Source organism: Oncorhynchus tshawytscha, linkage group LG22, assembly GCF_018296145.1.
Source record: "Oncorhynchus tshawytscha isolate Ot180627B linkage group LG22, Otsh_v2.0, whole genome shotgun sequence".
Taxonomy (NCBI): Eukaryota; Metazoa; Chordata; class Actinopteri; order Salmoniformes; family Salmonidae; genus Oncorhynchus; species Oncorhynchus tshawytscha.
In genome coordinates this window covers 45271706-45281056 of record NC_056450.1, presented here as the reverse complement: position 1 = coordinate 45281056, position 9351 = coordinate 45271706, and positions in this window count along the sequence as shown.

Sequence of the window (9351 nt, the reverse complement as noted above, 5' to 3'; positions counted from 1 at the left end):
CTACCCTCTGGAGAGCCTTACGTTGAGGGCGGTGCAGTTGCCATACCAGGCGGTGATACAGCCCGCCAGGATGCTCTCGATTGTGCATCTGTAGAAGTTAGTGAGTGCTTTTGGTGACAAGCCAAATTTCTTCAGCCTCCTGAGGTTGAAGAGGCGCTGCTGCGCCTTCCTCACGATGCTGTCTGTGTGAGTGGACCAATTCAGTTTGTCTGTGATGTCTGTGATGTGTATGCCGAGGAACTTAAAACTTGCTACCCTCTCCACTACTGTTCCATCAATGTGGATGGGGGGGTGTTCCCTCTGCTGTTTCCTGAAGTCCACAATCATCTCCTTAGTTTTGTTGACGTTGAGTGTGAGGTTATTTTCCTGACACCACACTCCAAGGGCCCTCACCTCCTCCCTGTAGGCCGTCTCGTCGTTGTTGGTAATCAAGCCTACCACTGTTGTGTCGTCCGCAAACTTGATGATTGAGTTGGAGGCGTGCATGGCCACGCAGTCGTGGGTGAACAGGGAGTACAGGAGAGGGCTCAGAACGCACCCTTGTGGGGCCCCAGTGTTGAGGATCAGCGGGGAGGAGATGTTGTTGCCTACCCTCACCACCTGGGGGCGGCCCGTCAGGAAGTCCAGAACCCAGTTGCACAGGGCGGGGTCGAGACCCAGGGTCTCGAGCTTGATGACGAGCTTGGAGGGTACTATGGTGTTGAATGCCGAGCTGTAGTCGATGAACAGCATTCTCACATAGATATTCCTCTTGTCCAGATGGGTTAGGGCAGTGTGCAGTGTGGTTGAGATTGCATCGTCTGTGGACCTATTTGGGCGGTAAGCAAATTGGAGTGGGTCTAGGGTGTCAGGTAGGGTGGAGGTGATATGGTCCTTGACTAGTCTCTCAAAGCACTTCATGATGACGGATGTGAGTGCTACGGGCGGTAGTCGTTTAGCTCAGTTACCTTAGCTTTCTTGGGAACAGGAACAATGGTGGCCCTCTTGAAGCATGTGGGAACAGCAGACTGGTATAGGGATTGATTGAATATGTCCGTAAACACACCGGCCAGCTGGTCTGCGCATGCTCTGAGGGCGCGGCTGGGGATGCCGTCTGGGCCTGCAGCCTTGCGAGGGTTAACACGTTTAAATGTCTTACTCACTTCGGCTGCAGTGAAGGAGAGACTGCATGTTTTCGTTGCAGGCCGTGTCAGTGGCACTGTATTGTCCTCAAAGCGGGCAAAAAGTTATTTAGTCTGCCTGGGAGCAAGACATCCTGGTCCGTGACTGGGCTGGGTTTCTTCCTGTAGTCCGTGATTGACTGTAGACCCTGCCACATGCCTCTTGTGTCTGAGCCGTTGAATTGAGATTCTACTTTGTCTCTGTACTGGCGCTTAGCTTGTTTGATAGCCTTGCGGAGGGAATAGCTGCACTGTTTGTATTCAGTCATGTTACCAGACACCTTGCCCTGATTAAAAGCAGTGGTTCGTGCCTTCAGTTTCACACGAATGCTGCCATCAATCCAAGGTTTCTGGTTAGGGAATGTTTTAATCGTTGCTATGGGAACGACATCTTCAACGCATGTTCTAATGAACTCGCACACCGAATCAGCGTATTCGTCAATGTTGTTGTCTGACGCAATACGAAACATCTCCCAGTCTACGTGATGGAAGCAGTCTTGGAGTGTGGAGTCAGCTTGGTCGGACCAGCGTTGGACAGACCTCAGCGCGGGAGCCTCTTGTTTTAGTTTCTGTCTGTAGGCAGGGATCAACAAAATGGAGTCGTGGTCAGCTTTTCCGAAAGGGGGGCGGGGCAGGGCCTTATATGCGTCGCGGAAGTTAGAGTAACAATGATCCAGGGTCTTTCCACCCCTGGTTGCGCATTCGATATGCTGATAAAATTTAGGGAGTCTTGTTTTCAGATTAGCCTTGTTAAAATCCCCAGCTACAATGAATGCAGCCTCCGGATAAATCGTTTCCAGTTTGCAGAGAGTTAAATAAAGTTCGTTCAGAGCCATCGATGTGTCTGCTTGGGGGATATATACGGCTGTGATTATAATCGAAGAGAATTCTCTTGGTAGATAATGCGGTCTACATTTGATTGTGAGGAATTCTAAATCAGGTGAACAGAAGGATTTGAGTTCCTGTATGTTTCTGTCATCACACCATGTCACGTTAGTCATAAGGCATACGCCCCCGCCCCTCTTCTTACCAGAAAGATGTTTGTTTCTGTCGGCGCGATGCGTGGAGAAACCCGCTGGCTGCACCGCTTCGGATTGCATCTCTCCGGTTAGCCATGTTTCCGTGAAGCAGAGAACGTTGCAGTCTCTGATGTCCCTCTGGAATGCTACCCTTGCTCGGATTTCATCAACCTTGTTGTCAAGAGACTGGACATTGGCGAGAAGAATGCTAGGGAGTGGTGCACGATGTGCCCGTCTCCGGAGTCTGACCAGAAGACCGCTTCGTTTCCCTCTTTTTCTGAGTCGTTTTTTGGGTCGCTGCATGTAATCCACTCCGTTACACTGGTTGCAAGGCAGAACACAGGATCCGCATTGCGAAAAACATATTCTTGGTCGTACTGATGGTGAGTTGACGCTGATCTTATATTCAGTAGTTCTTCTCGGCTGTATGTAATGAAACCTAAGATGACCTGGGGTACTAGTGTAAGAAATAACACGTAGGAACAGTAGGAGTGACGTTTTTGGAAAAAGTGGACCCCTGTCTCTTGGCTGATCCATTTGTGGGTTCAGGATGGGTGAAAACAGAGTTGGGTGCTGTGGAATCGGTGAGGGTAACCAGAAGTGGTCTTGTGATAATTCTTTGTGTTTCTGCTGGTTAGAGGGAGAAGGTGCTCTGTGTTAAACGAATGGGGGCAAGAGATGTGAATTGTTTTACTCTCAAGGAAAGGGCTCCACTGAAAGGAGTGATTACTGGGATAGAGGTAAATGTGAAAGTCGACCAACTGAACGGGAAGATTCCGGTGCAACACAGACAGGGTGGCGTGAGTGGTGAAACAGAAGAGTCGTAGTCTGTTATTTAGAGTGTTGATGTTGAGTCTTTCCCCCCCCAAAAGAGATGTTAGGATATATGTTAATCTGTACGAGCTTTTGTGCCGAATAAATTACGTTGTTACAGGTGTCAAGCTTATGGGCATGTGGCAGCAGTGTGTAGGATGGAGGTTCCTATGTGACAGCAGTGTGTAGGAGGGAGGTTCCTAGATGTTCCTATGTGGCAGTAGTGTGTAGGAGGGAGGTTCCTAGATGTTCCTATGTGGCAGCAGTGTGTAGGATGGAGGTTCCTATGTGACAGCAGTGTGTAGGAGGGAGGTTCCTAGATGTTCCTATGTGGCAGCAGTGTGTAGGAGGGAGGTTCTAGGTGTGAGAAGTGTGCAGAAGGGAATGAGACAAAGGAATGTGTAGCATTGGGAAAGTAGTGGTACAGTGCCTTGCGAAAGTATTCGGCCCCCTTGAACTTTGCAACCTTTTGCCACATTTCAGGCTTCCTAACATAAAGATATAAAACTGCATTTTTTTGTGAAGAATCAACAACAAGTGGGACACAATTATGAAGTGGAAGGACATTTATTGGATATTTCAAACTTTCTTAACAAATCAAAAACTGAAAAATTGGGCGTGCAAAATTTTTCAGCCCCCTTAAGTTAATACTTTGTAGTGCCACCTTTTGCTGCGATTACAGCTGTAAGTCGCTTGGGGTATGTCTCTATCAGTTTTGCACATCGAGAGACTGAAATTTTTTCCCATTCCTCCTTGCAAAACAGCTCGAGCTCAGTGAGGTTGGATGGAGAGCATTTGTGAACAGCAGTTTTCAGTTCTTTCCACAGATTCTCGATTGGATTCAGGTCTGGACTTTGACTTGGCCATTCTAACACCTGGATATGTTTATTTTTGAACCATTCCATTGTAGATTTTGCTTTATGTTTTGGATCACTGTCTTGTTGGAAGACAAAGCTCCGTCCCAGTCTCAGGTCTTTTGCAGACTCCATCAGGTTTTCTTCCAGAATGGTTCTGTATTTGGCTCCATCCATCTTCCCATCAATTTTAACCATCTTCCCTGTCCCTGCTGAAGAAAAGCAGGCCCAAACCATGATGCTGCCACCACCATGTTTGACAGTGGGGATGGTGTGTTCAGGTGATGAGCTGTGTTGCTTTTACGCCAAACATAACGTTTTGCATTGTTGCCAAAAAGTTCAATTTTGGTTTCATCTGACCAGAGCACCTTCTTCCACATGTTTGGTGTGTCTCCCAGGTGGCTTGTGGCAAACTTTAAACGACACTTTTTATGGATATCTTTAAGAAATGTCATTCTTCTTGCCACTCTTCCATAAAGGCCAGATTTGTGCAATATACGACTGATTGTTGTCCTATGGACAGAGCCTCCCACCTCAGCTGTAGATCTCTGCAGTTCATCCAGAGTGATCATGGGCCTCTTGGCTGCATCTCTGATCAGTCTTCTCCTTGTATGAGCTGAAAGTTTAGAGGGACAGCCAGGTCTTGGTAGATTTGCAGTGGTCTGATACTCCTTCCATTTCAATATTATCGCTTGCACAGTGCTCCTTGGGATGTTTAAAGCTTGGGAAATCTTTTTATATCCAAATATCCGGCGTTAAACTTCTTCACAACAGTATCTCGGACCTGCCTGGTGTGTTCCTTGTTCTTCATGATGCTCTCTGCGCTTTTAACGGACCTCTGAGACTATCACAGTGCAGGTGCATTTATACAGAGACTTGATTACACACAGGTGGATTGTATTTATCATCATTAGTCATTTAGGTCAACATTGGATCATTCAGAGATCCTCACTGAACTTCTGGAGAGAGTTTGCTGCACTGAAAGTAAAGCGGCTGAATAATTTTGCACGCACAATTTTTCAGTTTTTGATTTGTTAAAAAGTTTGAAATATCCAATAAATGTCGTTCCACTTCATGATTGTGTCCCACTTGTTGTTGATTCTTCACAAAAAATACAGTTTTATATCTTTATGTTTGAAGCCTGAAATGTGGCAAAAGGTCGCAAAGTTCAAGGGGGCCGAATACTTTCGCAAGGCACTGTATGGTTGAGAGGCAGGTTGAGGTTTCCAGGGTTAGAGTAGTGCAGAAGTTGACCTATGCTGAGGTAGTGAAGAAAGTAGAGGAAGATGGGTAAAGGGGAGGGATCCTGAGAGGAGTGGTGTGACTAGTAGATCTGTACTAGAACAGAGATATAAACCAACAAGTGATATATGTTTCAGTAAGATTGGATTTTTAGCATTTATGGCCTGAAGTAGGCCTAAATAGATGTAAATAGTGGAGTAACACATTTTTTGTTGTTGTGAGTGTAGTGTTAGATGGTAAGGTATTTATTTTCAAGCAAAGTATAAGGGAGTTATACTCCAGTCCAGTAGGTGGCGGTAATGCAACATTATTTAGATGCCCGCCGCCGTTAAACGTCAAAGAAGATGACGTCATCTATGACAGTGCGGAAGTAGGAGTTCCTGGCGCAAACTAGCATTAGCATAATGTCACTTTGACAGCTAGCATTAGCATAATGTCAAGAGACCTATCAGCTAGAAATACTTTATTTTTTTTTACCAGATTTGAATAAAAACACAACGTAGAGTTGGTGTCGGTTGCGGAAATACGCTTGGTCTGCGACAATCAACCAGAGCTATTAACTTAATTAACTACCGTTGTTAGCCTGATTAACGCTAGCTAGAGCTACAGAGAAAAGGTAAGCTTTCTTGACATCAAGTTAGCTAGATGTGTCATTGACCAGCCACTGTTGTGCTAACTAGCTGACGCGATGGTCATGGCTAGTCCGCATTTACCCATGTCAGTCTAGCTAACCTTACCAGTCGAACGGTGTTGTTGACGGAGTTTCTAGCTAATAGGATTTATATGACTAGTTGGCGAGCGAGCTGCCCGTATTTCATTAGTTACCACGGTGTGTAGTTAGCTAACTTATCTTTACTTAGCAAACTCCCGCTAACTAGATATAATCACCGATGGAACTAGAAGCGAAAGTAGGCTGGCTAACTCCGAGAGGACTGGCTGTTTCTCCAGTAACTTGTTTTTGTTGTTGTCATTTAGAAAGTTCGCGTAGAAAACAGGTGACAATTTAATTTAAGGTTGCGTTTCCATTGAACTGGACGTAATGGCGATACACACAACGTTACATAACAGTGTTGATTACAAATGTAGTGGTTGAAGTGTTTCCAGAACCCATTCAGACAAGTTGATCATTACATTGGCGACAGCCTGTATGCTCTCTCACCTCATGTGGGATAGAACGCATTCATTTCATCATATTTGTAACACTTCTGTTTATGTTTAAAAACTAGTTCACTGCATCTGACATGGAGCCCAGCTTAATAATATGACCATATGTCGCAGCTGCGTGCCGTAGTTTTGAAGTAATCGCATAAAAAACCAGGCCATGTTTTAGGGCCTTTTTCACCCTGCTCCTGTACCAGTAGAGCTTCCGTCCCTCTCCTCGCCCTGGGCTCCAACCCTCTGCACACATTGACAACATTCACCCTCGAAGCATCGTCACCCGTCGCCCCACAAAAGCAGGGAAAACAACTACTTCAAGGTCTCAGAGCGAGTGATGCCACCGACTGAAAGGCTATTATTGTGCACCCCAAGCAATTTCACAGCGGGTTACACTCCTCTATTAGCTCTGAGCACCAACTCTCTTCCCAGCTCATTGTTCTGCCTTACAATGCCTGCTTCGCGTTAACCCTGTAGGCTCATGTCATTTGTTAATAATAAGAATAAGGTTAGCAACTTGGTGGGCAAGCTTACTGTTCGCCTGGGTACACGTTGTTGATAGCGATGGCTGGTACATAACTATCATACGTTACACATGTTCTGGTCTTGGTTAACCATTATTTATTTTACAGAAAAAAGTAGTAAAATCTAAACACAACTCATGACCCTGTCCTCTTTTTCAATATGTGGCCGATTTCATTCTTCATTCAAAGACTCAATCATGGACACTCTTACTAACCATTGTGGCTGCTTTGTGTGATGTATTGTTGTCTCTACTGACTGTTGTGGCTGCTTTGTGTGATGTATTGTTGTCTCTACTGACCGTTGTGGCTGCTTTGTGTGATGTATTGTTGTCTCTACCTTACTGACTGTTGTGGCTGCTTTGTGTGATGTATTGTTGTCTCTACCTTACTGACTGTTGTGGCTGCTTTGTGTGATGTATTGTTGTCTCTACCTTACTGACTGTTGTGGCTGCTTTGTGTGATGTATTGTTGTCTCTACTGACCGTTGTGGCTGCTTTGTGTGATGTACTGTTGTCTCTACTGACTGTTGTGGCTGCTTTGTGTGATGTATTGTTGTCTCTACCTTACTGACTGTTGTGGCTGCTTTGTGTGATGTATTGTTGTCTCTACTGACTGTTGTGGCTGCTTTGTGTGATGTATTGTTGTCTCTACTGACTGTTGTGGCTGCTTTGTGTGATGTATTGTTGTCTCTACTGACTGTTGTGGCTGCTTTGTGTGATGTATTGTTGTCTCTACTGACTGTTGTGGCTGCTTTGTGTGATGTATTGTTGTCTCTACCTTACTGACTGTTGTGGCTGCTTTGTGTGATGTATTGTTGTCTCTACCTTACTGACTGTTGTGGCTGCTTTGTGTGATGTATTGTTGTCTCTACCTTACTGACTGTTGTGCTGTTTGTGCCCATTAATATTTGTACCATGTTGTTGTTATGTTGTGCTGCTGCCATGTTGTTGTTATGTTATGATGCTACTATGCTGTGTTGTCATGTGTTGCTGCCTTGCTATGTTGTTGTCTTAGGTCTCTCCTTATGTAGTGTTGTCTCGTTGTTATGATGTGTTTTGTCCTATATTTATATTGTATTTATTTTTTTAAATCCCAGGACTCCGTCCCCACAGGAGGCCTTTTGGTAGGTCGTCATTGGAAATTTAAATGAGTTCTTAACTGACTTGCCTAGTTAAAGGTTAAATAAAAATTTTAAAAAATTAAACAACCAGAAGACAACCTTTTTCTATTGCTGATTTGTTATCTGAATTGCAGCTGGGTAATTTGACATGTTCATAAGTGTCGAATTGAGCGAATGCTGCGCAGGTTCACGGAGTTGCAAACCATGTGGATGGGTTTAGCTCATTGATTTGTAGCTCTGACGCTGTTGCTACCCCAGATTATGAGCCTAGCAAATCAAATCAAATCAAATGTATTTATATAGCCCTTCGTACATCAGCTGATATCTCAAAGTGCTGTACAGAAACCCAGCCTAAAACCCCAAACAGCAAGCAATGCAGGTGTAGAAGCACCAGTGTCGTGAATGAGGTATAAACTATACGCAAGAGAGCGCTATAAACTATACTGTTTTTCCTCTTGAGCTGTTCACACCTACGGACAAACGGGAATGAGCATTCTGCATTGTACGCTCAAACCGGGTTCGATTAGAATGCCTATTTAGAGTGTCCAGTTTCAAGTGACGCATCAGTCAGCATTTGACCTAGTCACACTGATTTTTTTATTTTTTTTTCACAAACATTTTGCACAAACACAGACAGTCCTTACAAAGTTATGTCCTGAATGTAACACATTTATTTTTGGATGCAATGTTCAGACATTCACAGAAGTAATGACTGCATAACACAATCATCCAAACCGAGAAATGTAGGCAACATTAGTCCTAACTGAGGAAATATTGACACAATACAATCCGTCATATTTAGATAACTCTCGGCTGACAGAAACTACAATATGAATTAGCTAATAGCAATTACTATTCATAATTCATCACATCACAGGTGAGCTCAACATTGATCGAAATAATATAGTAAAACACTTTCTAGAATCGACAGTAATTAAGGAAGATGGGGTAGTTTGTGTTGCCCGCCATGTTTGTTTTTTAGTGTCAACCAAAGACAATAAGAGGAGACCAGATACATTTGGTCTGTTTGCAATATGCATGTTGAAGGGGGTGTGTTGTCTACGATCATCCACTTCCTTTCATTCGCTTCTGTAAGTTTACCTGAAAGATGAGTGAACCATTCCTTCACCTCATTTTAACATCTTTGGTCTGACAGATGTTTACGTGACCTCAGAATGCATTGTATAATGTCAACAAACATTGGTGCCATACACAGCTGCCAAATAGCTTAGCATTAGCTCATTATAATCAACCTTTAAAAAAGCACGTTACACACATCATAGGTGTCCATTATAATCTATGCAATAATCAGAATGAATTATTTTTCACCAGTACTTAAAAATGTGACAAACTGTAAATACATTATGATACACACATACTTCATGCTACAGTAGAAACAACACGATAACCAGAAAACAAGGAGCTTACTTTGATAGGAACGCACACACGTCCAAATGTATTATT